A 14,289-nucleotide genomic window follows, 5' to 3' on the forward strand; every position below is an offset into this window, starting at 1 on the left:
GACAGACACATCTGCTTTATAGTTTGCGTACGTGTGACGTGTTATGTCTTATTTGTGACACTTCATTGTAAACTGTGCAAAACCCTTACCTCTATGTACCGTTGTACATTTAGGAAATTAGATATATGTGCTGTGCAGTATGTAGAAAGTGGTGGCATATCTCAGTAAAGTGAGTGTGTGCCACGAGTAACTGTGTTCATCCTGCAATCCAACACAATAAATCATGCTTGCTTTACTTAACTGGTTTCAATAAAGATGTATTTTATGTTTTCAGATTTTTTAGAATGTGCGTTGGTGCTTCGCATATACATTCATTACATGGTTCTGCTTTGAAAGAAAACAATGCAGAAAACGTATCATGCAGGTGTAAAAATAAAGATGAGGTCAGAGGATTTATGTTCTACTGGGTACATTGGAGACAGGGAAACTGTAACCTGGGCCCAAATCCCATCTTTGTCGCTTGACCAAAATGTGTGTTCCTGGACAAATCTCTTCACCTTGTGTGGTCTAATTGCCCTTACCTTTTCAAATTGAGATGGCCTAGAAGAGATTCGGGTCAGTTTACACCATAAAAAAACATAACATCTGAATAATGTATCTAGCATACCCTTCTTCATCTTTAATTAGCCCCCTGGAAGGGGGCCCTGGCCAATCAAGAAGCTCGGGAAACAGGCTGTATTCTCTGGTACAAGACTGCGTTCTGAGCAGCCAAAGTGCTGCTAGCTAGTGCCCCTTTCCTTTCCCTGCTCCTTCTTCCCTTCCCCACACTGTCACCGCTTAGCTTTTCTACTTTTCCCACTTCTGTCTACTTTAGTAGTATTTGTTATTTGATATCTGTATCCTACTCTGCAAGAAGCATCTCACCAAACGAGAGTATTTTTCTTTTGGGATGTTACTTTCTGTGATGTCACCAGGACACAAGGTTATATGCCATCACTTCCTGTAAAGTCTTTAGGGTCAAAGGGCACGCTGTGTCACGTCCTAGGAAGACGTTGAATATGTAATGTCGCTTTTGCTACTCCTAGCATTTTGGCTAATTGATCTCCCTTGATGTGGCTATCAGAACATTGTTGCCCCGTGTAACGGATGGATGGATGCATAGTAGAAATCTATATTTATGTCACATCATCACTGAACAAGGCCTGGTACAGTTGCCACTACCACACTGGGGAAATCCTCAGGAGAAATGACACAATCTTACAATATAAAAGTGTTTGGAAGAGCTATATCTGAAACTGCAACTTTATTTTAATTTGTGGTGTAAGATTACAATTTGGGTTTTTCATGCAAGGTAACCTCATTAAGAACTTTGTTTGAAGGGCGCAAACGATAGAGCACTACCAATGCTGTGCTAGACTCCCAAAGGAACATGACCTGGTAGTTCAGTAATGACTGTCAATTTCTCCTTTTTCAGACATTGAACAGGTTGCAGGCTTGGCATACTTGTAAGTCATTTTCTCCAGGCAACGGTTATGCGTTATGGGCTTTCTTTGTCTATCTTGCTGAGCTCAGAATCATTTCTTTCTCCCTTTATAAATGCTGCCAAATTCGTAAATCGCAGCTGCAGAAACTGATCACTCTTCAGCTATTGCTAAAAAAGAAAGCAGCTGTTTAATGCAATGGGGACTGTTTCTCTGTATTTATTTGTTTGGTATAATGTGTGTTCATCCCTGCATTGTTTACCTTGCTTCAAGATCCCATCCTTTTAGAGGGTTTTGCTTTTAGGCCAATGGTGCTCCCAGGCGCTGGCGTCGACGTCTTCCTCTCACTGAAGCCGGAGACAGGCAGCCGAGGAGCCTTTCCTTTACTTTCTCCTGTCAGAGCACCTTGTTGTGTAATGGACACTGTTGATGTGGAGGGCCTGCTCCAGCCTGCATGCCTTATGTTTGGCACCCCAACCTTACATTAATTAAAACCTAGTTTGTCTGAACTGTAAGGAGGTTGAATTCAAAGAGCAATCCACGTGCAGGTCACATTCATTAAGGAACCACTGCAAGACATGATAATGCAGACCTAGGAGGGAAGAGTAACACATAACTTTGAACAAGTTACAGAAACCAATCAATTAACATAGCCCAAATGTAGTCCTATTTCTTTTCAAACCATTTAGCCGAGTGCACAGTATCATCTCCTTAATTGGGAGAGGCAGAGTGGCTTGTATCCAGCCTTCAATGTTGGGATGAACCCCTGACTTCAATTTATTTAAAATATGTGTTTCTTAGGTAAATCTGGGTGCAAATAATTTAGGATATATGTCAAAGAAATGCTTGTATGACTGTGTCAGTGTAACGCTCACCTGATTCTCGCAGAGGCGCCGGTCTTGACTGGGCGACTACCGTATCTTCAAAGGTGATGTGTAGCACCCGGTTGGCTCTTTGGGCTGGACCTCTGTGCACTGTATGCCTGACGTGTAGAGTAAGATGTCTGCAGATAGAAAATATGGGGTTAATGAACTGGGGTTATTGGGGTGTCCCTATCTCTTTCCTCTTCTCCTCTCCTGTAGACCCCCAAAGGTTAACGCTCTCACCTTAGGTAAGTGAATGCCGAGCTCTCCATCTGCCTTGGGGCAGGGTGCTGTAACCAGTTTCTTCACTGGATAGATAGCGCAGGCCTCTTGACTTCAGAGGACTGCTGTCCGTCGTTTACTGCACGAACGGTAAGTTTCGAGTCATTCAAATGTCTTTAAAGTCTTTAGTAATGATGTCTCTTGTTTTGCAGGGTTCCGGCGATGGCGGATGACGGGCTGAAGTGAGTTGAAGATGGAGCCCGTGTGATGAATAGAAGCGCCTGGAAGCACGTAAGTAAGCGCTTGTTGCCTGCTTCACTATGCGCTCTAACTGTCTTTTTATTTTGCAGGTACGAGTTCGGAGCGGCTGCAGGGTGCCGGAATACCCACTGGATTAGATGTGGAAAGGAGTAATGGCACGTGAGTATTAAAGTTCCCCAATGTCTTTAAACGCACCTTGTTTTGTCTTTCAGATGCGGGATGCAGCGCCGAAGGCCTCCGGAGCATACGAAGAGTAGGTAAGCCTTTGCCTTTCAGATGCCGGAATGCTAACCTGTTCTTTCTTGTCTTTATAGGTGTTGCTGAAGACTGGATTCAGGATGATAAGCCTTTGCCTTTCAGATGCCGGAATGCTAACCTGTTCTTTCTTGTCTTTATAGGTGTTGCTGAAGACTGGATTCAGGATGGTAAGCCTTTTTCCTTAGGCCCAGGACCGGATGCAGAAGACACAATGAGCGTTCTGCTGCAGAGGTTGCAGAATAACGCAAAGCAAGATTCATCCACCGGGTGTGGTTTAAATAGCCTCCTGTAGTGCTTAGGTGTCTCCTTCCACAGCCACGCCTAAGTAAGAAAAGAGTTCCTGGTAAGAAAAGAGTTCCTGCCTTCCAGAAGAGTTCCAGTGTTCTGAATCTAGGGAGTGGCTCCAGCCCCACCCAACAGGAAAAGTAGTTCCAAACTGAAGAGGATCAGAGGCTCAACTGGCAGGCAAGTAAGCAGCATGGTCTGGTGAAGGTAAGTCCACCCAAGCATTATGAGCCCGGCGCTTCCAGCGCTGGGACTGGGCATATTTATGAGCCTGGTGCCACTGGGGCCAGGACTGGGTCCAAAAGGTCCCAATTGGGACTGGTTGGCACTCGGAACCTGGGTTATGGATCTGCTTCCAAGGGAGTTGGGAAAACCCTGACCTTTTGGAAGCAGAGATCATGACAGTACCCCCCCTCAAGGCCCCTCCCAAACCGGGCTTCTCCGGGGGTTTTGGCTTGTCAGGAAATGTTCGGTGAAATCTTTTGATTAGGCGAGGAGCGTGGACATATTCAGCAGGTTCCCAGGATCTCTCTTGGGGGCCGTAGCCTTTCCAGTCAATTAGGTAGAATAGTTTAGATTTGGAGATCTTGGAGTCCAGAATGCTTTTGACTTCAAACTCGAGTTCTCCATCCACTAGGATAGGTTTTGGAGATTTGGTTAGTCGGGTTTGAGGTTGCACGGGTTTTAATAGAGAGACGTGGAAGACCGGATGTATCTTCATGTGCGGGGGCAAGTCCAACTTGACCATTACTGGGTTAACTATGGTAGTGATGGAATAGGGACCAAGGTATCTTGGGTTGAATGTGCGTGGCCCTTTTAGAGATAGATATTTGGTGGATAACCAGACTTGATCCCCTACTTGATAGTGAGGGGCTTCCTTCCGATGTTGATCTGCTCCTTTCTTGTATTGTTCTTTAGCCCTTTGAAGGTGAGAAACAGCTTCCTTAAAGGCTTGGGTGATTGTAGAATGCAGGTAGTCTACTGCTGGTGTTTCAAGATCTTGGAGGGGATCCAACTCCGAGGTTCGAGGGTGACTGCCGTACAAAAGAAAAAACGGGGTTTTCCCAGTTCCCGAATGGACAGAGTTATTGTAGGCATACTCGGCTATCCAAAGGATATCTTTCCAAGTTTTTTCAGTTTGTTGCAGCATGCAGCGTAAATACTGTTCCAGAGTTTGATTGGTCCTCTCGGTTTGTCCGTCGGTCTGAGGGTGGTGACTGGTCGATAGTCTCACATCAATTTGAGCCGACCGACAGCAACTTCGCCAAAAATGAGAAATAAATTGACTACCTCGATCCGAAATTAGAACCGAAGGAAAACCGTGCAGTCGGACGATGTTTTTGAGAAATTCTCGGGCCAGAGTTGCTGCTGTTGGCAAGCCTTTGAGCGGAATGAAATGCGCCATCTTGGAGAATAAGTCCACGATTACTAGAATCGTATTGTATCCGGAGCATGGAGGTAGATCGGTGATGAAGTCCATAGAAAGCGTATGCCAAGGGCGAGGTGGGATGTCAATAGGGCGTAAGAGGCCTGCTGGTCTTTCCTTTTGACTCTTGTTTTGGGCGCATACTCCACAGGACATTATAAAGTCTCTGATATCTTTTTTCCAAGACGGCCACCAGAAGTAGCGCTTGATCTTTTCTGAGGTCTTGGCTATACCGGGATGACCTTCCATTAAAGAGTCGTGATAACAAGAGATTACTTTTTTCTGTAAATCTGTGCTGGGTAGGTATAATCGTTCTTGGAAATACAATAAGTTGTCCTTTACTGCAAAGTCCTTTCCCTGCAGATGCCAATTCTGTATGTCTGCTGGAGTTACAAGTTGCCTGGCTTTATCCTTAACTTCCTCTATGGATTCTGTGGCGATTACACCCAGAATTCTTTGTTCGGGAATGATTGGTACAGGTTTAGGGTTGACCAAGTGTTCTTCCACTCCCATCCGAGAAAGGGCATCGGCTTTACCGTTCTTTGTACCAGGTCGATAGGTAATTATGAAGTCAAACTCGGCAAAGAATAATGCCCAACGGAGTTGTCTAGAGGATTGGGCTTTTGCGGTCTTCAAATATTGCAGGTTTCGGTGATCCGTAATCACAGTAACGGTGTGTCGGGCCTCCAGCAGATAATGCCGCCAAGCCTTAAAGGCAGACTTGATAGCCAGAAGTTCCTTGTCAGTAATCGTGTAATTGATTTCAGGAGGCGAGAATTTGCGGGACCAAAATGCCACGGGATGCAACTGATTGGTTACCGGGTCCTTTTGTGATAGAACTGCCCCCATGGCAAGGCTTGAAGCATCAGTTTCCACGATGTAGGGGAGTTCGGGGCGAGGGTGTTTTAAGATTGGTGCAGAGATAAATTTAGTCTTCAAATCCTGGAAAGCTTGTTCCGCCTCGGTAGACCATTCAAAACGTTTGTTTTTCTTTAACAAGGCAGTGATGGGCTGGACTATTCGAGAGAATTCGGGGATAAACCTGCGGTAAAAGTTAGCGAAGCCTAACATGCTTTGCACACCTTTTACGGAGGATGGTGATGGCCATTTGAGAACTGCATCGACCTTCTTTGAATCCATACGCACTCCGCCAGGTGATAATATGAATCCCAAGAATTCAACTTCAGTCACGTTGAAAACACATTTTTCCAACTTAGCGAAAAGTTTGTGTTGACGCAATCTTTCGAGGACCATTTTCACGTGTTTCCGATGTTCAGATTCCGATGAAGAATAAACGAGGATGTCGTCAATGTAAACAACAACACATACATCTATGAGCTCTCTGAGGACATCGTTCATAAAATATTGAAAGGCGGCCGGGGCATTGCAAAGTCCGAAGGGCATGACCTGATATTCAAATAGCCCATACTTGGTGCGGAAGGCCGTCTTCCATTCATCGCCCTCTTTTACTCGTACCAAGTGGTAAGCTCCTCTAAGATCCAGCTTTGTATATATGCATGCTTTTCTGACTTGGTCCAGGAGTTCAGGGATCAAAGGTAACGGATATCTATTCTTAACGGTGATCTGGTTCAGGGAGCGATAATCGATACAAGTTCTAAGGTCTCCTTCCTTTTTTGGAACGAAGAACAAAGCTGAAGAAGCAGGGGACTTGGAAGGACGAATAAACCCATTTGCCAGGTATTGATCCAGGTATTGTCGAAGGTGAAGGTTCTCAGGCTCGGTGAGGGCATAAATTCTACTACAAGGAGGAGTAGATCCAGGTATCAGGTCTATCTGGCAGTCATAAGACCTATGAGGAGGTAGAGAGTTAGCCTGATCCTTCCGGAAAACATCTTGGTATTCTAGGTATTCGGGAGGTAACTGGGGAGTCTCTGAAGAAATTGCGGCCAGTGCAACACCAGGTGGAGGGTGACAAGTAGAGACACATTCTGGAAACTGGACCGTTCTTGCTCGCCAATCGATCAGAGGATTGTGTTTCTCTAACCAAGGTATTCCTAGAATAATCTGAAACTGAGGGGCCTTGATCACATCGAACACGATCTTCTCATGGTGTCCATCTTGACTTACTAGCGTCACCTCTTGAGTGGTATGCGTTACTGGCCCGGAGGCTATCTCTGTACCATCCACCGTAGTAATGACGTCCTTTACAGCCTTGGGACAAAGAGTTAGATTCATCCTCAAAACCATTTCATGATCCACATAATTGCCGATGGCACCGCTGTCGACGTAAGCTTCAATTGCATGTAATCGATCCGGATTATCAGGGCTAATGAGGACCATAGGTATCACGAAATGCGAGGTCACGGAACTGGTTTTCACGCTCGGCAAGAGGACCTCTATTCTTGTCGGGCGAGGTTGTTTCCCTGCTCAGAGTTTGTAACTTTGGTAACTGCAGCTCCTACTGCCTTCTTGGCAGGTTTCACCGGACAGTCTCGAAGAAAGTGCCCTGAGTTTCCGCAATATAGGCATAATTGCAACTGTTTCCTCCTTTCCCGCTCCCTTTGTGTTAGAGGACCTTTCAGACCCCCTATTTGCATGGGTTCCCCGGAGTCTACTCCTTTGGAAGGAGTTGGCGGTTTGGAAAATACTCGAGCATCAAACTTGGAACGATCGGCCTTCCTGTTCTGCAGCCTGTGATCTATTTGAACGACCAAGTCTATATAATCCGAACAGTCTTGTGGGGGATTCACTACTTGGGCTAAAACGTCTTTGAGCTCTCCACGTAGACCTCTATAAAACAGCGTAATCCTTTTGTCCTCAGGCCATTGAGTTTCCACTATTAGTCTATTGAAAGATGCAATATAAGCCAAAAGGTCTTGATTACCCTGTCGCAACGAAAGAAGCTCATTGTCCAAGGCCTGCCCCTGTGAATGTCTTGCGAACAGTTTTTCCATACTAAGCTGAAAGGCTTGAAAATCATGGAGAAACGGATCATCTTGATTAACTAGAGGGATCGACCAGTCTGCCGCATTGCCACTAAGGTACGAAAGTACAAAAGCTACTTTTGCTTGATCAGTTGGAAAGGCTGCTGGCCGGCATAAGAAGTGCAACCGGCACTGATTGATAAATACTGCAAACCTCTTTGGGTTACCAGAAAATCGTTCGGGCGGAGCCAGAGGTACATTCCCAGGTAGGTTGATCTGCACTGGATTCATAGAGGATGTTGAAGGAAGATTTGCCCCTGATGCGGGTAACGGGGTCTGTCCGGCTTGTGACTGTAGCACTTGTCTAGCAAGATTGTCTGTTCTCTCCTTGGAAATAATTAGTTCCCTTCTTAGAGCATTCGTTTCCTGACGAGCTGCATGCACTTCTGCCCTTAGTTCCCCAAGTAACCGGGCTAGGGGGTCAGTATCCGAGGTTTCCATAGCGCCTGGGCGAGAGTTTTGCGGTAGGCTTTGCGTTCTGTAACGCTCACCTGATTCTCGCAGAGGCGCCGGTCTTGACTGGGCGACTACCGTATCTTCAAAGGTGATGTGTAGCACCCGGTTGGCTCTTTGGGCTGGACCTCTGTGCACTGTATGCCTGACGTGTAGAGTAAGATGTCTGCAGATAGAAAATATGGGGTTAATGAACTGGGGTTATTGGGGTGTCCCTATCTCTTTCCTCTTCTCCTCTCCTGTAGACCCCCAAAGGTTAACGCTCTCACCTTAGGTAAGTGAATGCCGAGCTCTCCATCTGCCTCGGGGCAGTGTGCTGTAACCAGTTTCTTCACTGGATAGGTAGCGCAGGCCTCTTGACTTCAGAGGACTGCTGTCCATCGTTTACTGCACGAACGGTAAGTTTCGAGTCATTCAAATGTCTTTAAAGTCTTTAGTAATGATGTCTCTTGTTTTGCAGGGTTCCGGCGATGGCGGATGACGGGCTGAAGTGAGTTGAAGATGGAGCCCGTGTGATGAATAGAAGCGCCTGGAAGCACGTAAGTAAGCGCTTGTTGCCTGCTTCACTATGCGCTCTAACTGTCTTTTTATTTTGCAGGTACGAGTTCGGAGCGGCTGCAGGGTGCCGGAATACCCACTGGATTAGATGTGGAAAGGAGTAATGGCACGTGAGTATTAAAGTTCCCCAATGTCTTTAAACGCACCTTGTTTTGTCTTTCAGATGCGGGATGCAGCGCCGAAGGCCTCCGGAGCATACGAAGAGTAGGTAAGCCTTTGCCTTTCAGATGCCGGAATGCTAACCTGTTCTTTCTTGTCTTTATAGGTGTTGCTGAAGACTGGATTCAGGATGGTAAGCCTTTTTCCTTAGGCCCAGGACCGGATGCAGAAGACACGATGAGCGTTCTGCTGCAGAGGTTGCAGAATAACGCAAAGCAAGATTCATCCACCGGGTGTGGTTTAAATAGCCTCCTGTAGTGCTTAGGTGTCTCCTTCCACAGCCACGCCTAAGTAAGAAAAGAGTTCCTGGTAAGAAAAGAGTTCCTGCCTTCCAGAAGAGTTCCAGTGTTCTGAATCTAGGGAGTGGCTCCAGCCCCACCCAACAGGAAAAGTAGTTCCAAACAGAAGAGGATCAGAGGCTCAACTGGCAGGCAAGTAAGCAGCATGGTCTGGTGAAGGTAAGTCCACCCAAGCATTATGAGCCCGGCGCTTCCAGCGCTGGGACTGGGCATATTTATGAGCCTGGTGCCACTGGCGCCAGGACTGGGTCCAAAAGGTCCCAATTGGGACTGGTTGGCACTCGGAACCTGGGTTATGGATCTGCTTCCAAGGGAGTTGGGAAAACCCTGACCTTTTGGAAGCAGAGATCATGACAGTCAGTGATCATGTTGTCCAAGTGCGGGATAGCTGCCCAAAACGATTGATCATTTGCAGTATCTCAGAATATCTGCACTTTGGAACCCTGTCTTTATTGCATAAGTAGAGATCCGAGATTAGCAGTTCGCATTTACACATTCACACAAGGCTGTGAAGTGTATGAATGTTGCTATTTAAAAAAAAAATCTTTATTCGAAATCTGAACTTGGCCTATAATGTCTGTGTGGTTATTAGGTTTTTTACATTAGGCAACAATATTCCCCAGACCATTAGCCTTCATTGAGTTTGGGCACTTGTGACCCTGAATCGGAGCAGTCCACAGAGTTGGATCCTCAGACCAGGTTTTGAAGTTTTTACAGAATTTCGCCTGGTCTGATTAGTTTTTAGTTCTCTAGGGAACTAGATCCAAAGGGTTAGAATTTATACTGAGGCCGGTGTCAGCCCATTGTGATTCTGCTGCAGTGTCACGTGACCATTAGAAGAGCATTCACGGAGCAGACCCGCCTGTGTACTTTCTCAGTCAGGGATTCTTTGTCGGTGTTTTAGTGGGCAGTTTGAACATTGTAAGTGGCTTCAAACTGTCCTCTTTTTATTGCCAGGGGTCACTGTATGTAGCAAGAGCCAGGCAGTATTCGTGCATGCCTTGTAAAGGAACTAATGATGACGTCATACTGTTTCTACTTGGAGCTCAATGGAACTGCATTGCTGCACAAGGAGTCCTGCTGTAGTGTGTTCCAGAAGATCGGACTCATGCCAGCCAGTGCCACAATACTTGTCCCCTTGCTTCAGCCCTCTCCCCCTACAACCAAGGGTGGTAACGTTCCCCGGTACCTGAAGCAGAGCTTTGCATTGGCCTGCTAAATTAAATTTCAGATGTCTTCAATGCATCATGGTGTAACCATTGTCTTGGGCAAGTCCATAAATGCTGCTTATGCCTTCATGTAAACAGTGTGATCACATGATCAGTGCATCTGCATCTGAACCCCACTCCTAGCCCTTCAATGTATCTGGTAAACATTTGCTGTAGTCGTAGACCACAGTTCTCGTCTCATATTGGGGAGTCCCCACCCATTGTCATGAACAGAAGCGAATCAGTGGTGAGTTCCCAACAGACTTCCCATTTGGGAGGGGGCATTCCTGAACAAACTTGAATCTTATCTGAATGATTTTTCGGATGAATGTTCATTCATCGACAGTATTTTTTCAATGGTTTTTTGGAGACATTTTATTTCTCTCAAAACTCATTGAAATTATTTTATTTTTTATTTTTTAGGGTTTCCCCACAAACCTCCCATCCCCTATTAATGTTACTATATTCCCTACCCCCCACCCTTTATACACCCTAACCCACAACCCCCTATATTTTTCAATTAGGTTTTTCAAGAAAATAAGTGTTGGCAAAAAATCCATCTGATGAAACACTTGATGAATGAACGTCGTACCGATTTTTATTGTAAAATGGCAGCCAGTCCAGCTATAATTTTTATTCTCGAATCTCGTCCATCTGCCCCATGACATTCCCCTCACACAAAGTCTGACCGCCAGAACGTCGGACATATTGAAAGGCGGTGGCGCAAGACCCTAGATCGCGCAAAGCATGCCCTTGTTTCTTCTATTCACATTGCTTAGAAAGCTAACATTTCGAAAGTAAAATCTCAGTTCTTTGATACACACATTTCTTTAGCTTCTAATCTGCCAGGAGAATTGTTTAAAAGTATCCTATTTCTGTCCCAGTGTTCTGTTTTCTTTCCCTTTGACAGAGTCTTTTAATATCAACTTTTCTGGCAAAATTAGAACAAAAACTGATGGCAACATTAATTCCAAGACTCCTCACTTCCCTTGCATTACTCATCGTGTTTTTTTCTTCAGGGTGTGCCTACATGGGCCGCTTTTTCTTAGTGTCTCGTTCTCATTTTTGTCACATATCTTCAATGAAACGACTTTTTATTCTGATGATTCTATTCCTTCTGAGCTTATTAAAGCCATCCCAGGCAATGCATCTCTTTCTTGGCTTCCTTTGATTAACAATTCATTTCAACAAGGCTCTTTTTTTCCTGATGGCCAAATGTGTCCTCTACGAAAGAATCCTGGTCTGGATCCCTCTGATGAAGCAAATGACGCCCTATCACAGCTTTACATGTCCTCTGTTAAATCATGGAGATCAACTTTGCTGTCGCCTTTCTCGGCAGGGCTTAATATGGATCTATCAATCTTGCTTCCGTTCTCTGTGTAGCACTGAGAGCGCCACCCTCCAGGTGGCGGATGAGGCGCTACATATGCTGGATGCAGGCAGGGGTCTGTGTATTCCTGGATCTATCAGCTGCGCTTGACACGGTTGACTATGAGGTTCTTGTTGGATATTTTATCCTATGGGATGAGCTTGTCGTGTCCATTTCTTGACCACTTTACCTCCTTCTTGCACAATCCTTCTCAATTTGTGTAGATGGCTGCACTCAGGTCGTGAGATGGCCCCTGCATTGAATCTTGTTTTAAATATGTGCAAGGAACCACTGGGAGATCTGGGTTGCACCTATGGCCGTGTGGCTCACCGTTATGCAGAGGATACCCTGATCTATCCTTCGGTATCCTCCCCTGGTGACAATCTCCACCTTCAGGACTGTCTCAGTGCTGAGATTTTATTTCGATTTCTCCTTCAGCGTCATCTTTCATTTCTGTCCTGGAATACTTGTCTCCTTTTTTTATGTGTTCACTTTTTCTTTGAAACTTAAAGAGATTTTATTTTGATTTATTTTCAGCTTCCTCTTTCATTTCTGTTCACGAATATGTGTCTTCTTTTTTATGTGTTTGGTATCACCCACACCTCCCTCAACTGTTAATTCCTAGGGTTTCTTTGTTGAGTTTAATCTGAATTTAGGTCCTGTTTTTTCAGCTTGCTCCCCTTATTTGTCTCCCCCGGATGTTCACACTGCTGTCCAGGCGTTAGTTCTCTCGTGCCTGAACAGCAGTCATGTTTGTGAGTCAGCCACCTTAATCTTTGCATGGTTTGTAATCCTTTATTTATTTATTTATTTATTTATTTATTTAATGGTCACTTATTAGGCGCTTATACAATTAGCAAAACTGTTTCAAAGTGCCCGCAGGGCAAACAGGGTTGGGACAGGGAAAGGTAAACAATGAATTACAGAAACAGAAAGGATAAATACATTGTATTAATAGTACAAACTATTATTGAGAAAAGAGGGAGGGGAGACAAACCTACTAAGCATTGTGAGTGTTCAGAACGTGCAAGTGCAGAGGGGGGTCACTTGCTGTTGTTTGATATTTCAAACCGATTAGTCCCATGGTTATCTGTGTCCATTGGCTCACTATTCACTTTCATGCATTCAAAAATTATGTTTTGTATAAAAAAATCATGAAATGCATAGCTGCAATATACTAAATAAAAACGAGTTTTCTATAGGAGCATTTATGATATGTTGTTGTCTGGTTAGTTCTTAGCTAATTTTGTCCCATGAAATTTTGTTTAAAGTTTTCAACTGCACATATTTATTATACAGCACACCAACACATTTAGTTCTGACTTACACTATGCATATTTTATAAATACATAAAATGATCCTCTTCCAGGTCATATTGTACCACTGGAAAAGAAAGCATGTTGGCACAACTCTAAGCCTTGTGCGGGCACACTGCTGGAACTCTCCCCCTCGCTGAGGTGAAGAACGCCAGGGCAGTTTCAGCAGAAGCGTATTCAAGGAACTCTTTGACTCTTAGGATAGTTTCTTCTTAGCCTACCTGCCTCCTTTCCTTTGTGACAGGCCCTACTCTGGCACTCCCTGCAACTGGCATCCACTTGTGGTCTTCTGGAATCCTTTATCTTGTCTCTGTCCTTGTCTTGATTCCTTGGGGACCTGTTGTTCTTTGAAATTTTCTCGATACACTTATTTGTTGTACTGCACTTTCCAGCTGAACCTGTGAAAAGAGAAACAAAATATCGAGGCTGAGTACCCCAAAAGGAAATACACCAAACGCAGGTTTCAAAGGAACATACAAAGTACTTTATTCTCTATCAAATACAATTACAAAAACAGTGCAAAGTCAGATAGCTATCGGCCCTCAGTACAACACAACGAACTCCAGCGTGGTTCAGTGTGTTCAGTGAGAGACTGTACATTAGAATGCATTCACTTTTTATACATTTTGTGAGCGGTATGGCCAACCCCTCTTCGGGTTAAATTCTACTTTATGTGTTACCTATTCTAGGGTTCTTTGCCGTGTCTCAAATAAACACTTCTAACTGGTTTGTTCTTTATTACATGTAACAATAAGCATATGCATTAACTGTGTATTCTAAGTTTCATATTGCAGGTCTTCTTAAAAATTAATAAAATATAGTAAAACAGATGTTCTTTGTCCAATGTGTAAATACATTATCATAATACATACTCGTGGATTGGTTTACTTGCGCAAGTAATCCTTTTATACATAGTTCAACTTGGACGAGGTCTCAGTTCATGAACTCAACAAGTAGCCTGCAGGCAGATTACACATTAGCGAAGTACAGAGGTCAAGACGGCCATGTTGTATTTTGCAATGACATCGTCCACCATTTTAGCTCACAGGGTGACTTTTCCACATAAATCCTAAAATGGCGGTTTGACCTAAAATGGCGGCCTACATAGATTAAAGGTCAGGACCTTGTAACACAGATCTCGCAAATGAATTTCGAGCAGCTTGGCGTAGGCCAATATTAATATATTTATTACAATAGGAGGCACGATATACTTTTTATTCCGACAAACCTATCTTGTTTTTTACTC

This window comes from Ambystoma mexicanum (assembly GCF_040938575.1).
Source record: "Ambystoma mexicanum isolate Mex_15411 chromosome 12 unlocalized genomic scaffold, UKY_AmexF1_1 Mex_chr12_unloc.1, whole genome shotgun sequence".
Classification (NCBI taxonomy): Eukaryota; Metazoa; Chordata; class Amphibia; order Caudata; family Ambystomatidae; genus Ambystoma; species Ambystoma mexicanum.